This window comes from Neophocaena asiaeorientalis, unplaced genomic scaffold (genome assembly GCF_003031525.2).
Source record: "Neophocaena asiaeorientalis asiaeorientalis breed wild unplaced genomic scaffold, Neophocaena_asiaeorientalis_V1.1 scaffold141, whole genome shotgun sequence".
In the NCBI taxonomy this organism is placed as follows: domain Eukaryota; kingdom Metazoa; phylum Chordata; class Mammalia; order Artiodactyla; family Phocoenidae; genus Neophocaena; species Neophocaena asiaeorientalis.
The window spans coordinates 3,267,381-3,268,620 of record NW_020174267.1 but is presented as its reverse complement, the minus strand read 5'-3'; positions in this window follow the sequence as shown (position 1 = coordinate 3,268,620).

Genomic DNA, 1,240 nt, shown 5'->3' with positions numbered 1-1,240 from the left:
ACCCGCATCCCCTGCATCGGCAGGCGGACTCTCAACCACTGCGCCACCAGGGAGCCCTCACTGTTGCTTTTTGTCGACACTGTACTTTTAAGACTCTTATATGTTTTTCAGAGCACATGTGATGATTCTAACCGAATATCACAGTGTCAAAATGTAGGCAACTTACCTTCAAATGGTTCAGAAAAATAAGTATATACAAAGCAAAGGTGGCAAGACGTTGTGGATAACTGATGACCCTGGATGAGGTGTCTGCGTGTTCTTTGCACTATACGTTCAACTTCTCTGGTTGAAAATTTTCAAAATAAAATGTTGGGGGAGAAGAAATAGGAAATCATAGAAACATTAGGCATGCACAATGAGAACTGTGTGTAAAAAGGTTTCCATGTCCTCAGAAGCATCAGTCAGTCTCCCAGGCAGGAGTGGAGACTGCATTTCGCGACCACGTGGGGCCGCCCCCTGCTTCCCTGAGGTGAGCAGAGTCCCTTGTGGATTTACTCTCCTGGGAGGTTGGAGTCCTGGCTTCTTTTTTCCAGTGTCTCCAGGTCCATCTCCTCCACACTCAGGGTTGCTCTCTGGGGCCTGGGCAGAACCAGGCCTGTGTGGACCAGGACTCTCCCCAGGTGTGCAGCTCCCAGGTTTTTCCAGCCCAACTGTGGCCACCTTTTCCTTACCCGTCTCTTCCTGTTGGTGGCTTCCTCCATCATCAGCAACCCCTCCTTTGTCTTCTTCCCCACAAACCCAAGCTGCTCTCAGCAGGGCACCTGCTGTCATTGGAGGTCAGTGCGGATTTCAGTCTGTGTGTGTCTCCCAAGGATAAACGTTTTTAAACTCAGTGACTGATGGTTTAAAGTGCCCCCACTTACCTCCATCACTCTAAACAGTGTTTGCTATGTAAATACAACTTTAAGACAGTCCCCGGGCTCTTTTCCAACATTTGTTGTCCCTTAGCCCCTCCTACATAGAAATTCTGGGTTCTCAACAGCTTAGCCCTTACCTGTGCTGGTTATGTAGGAATTACCTGGATGTGATGTTAGCCTCCAAGGGTACCACTGAGGTGAGGTACCCCAGCAGTCATGGATCAGAAAGACTCATGGTCCAAAAGGTGCATGTACTTCTGAACCGTGTAACTATCAGAATATCTCGTGTGTTCTTTTTTAATTTCTTTATTTTTTTGGCTGTGTCAGGTCTTAGTTGCAGCACGTGGGATCTTCACTGAGGCGTGTGGGATCTTTTGTTGCAG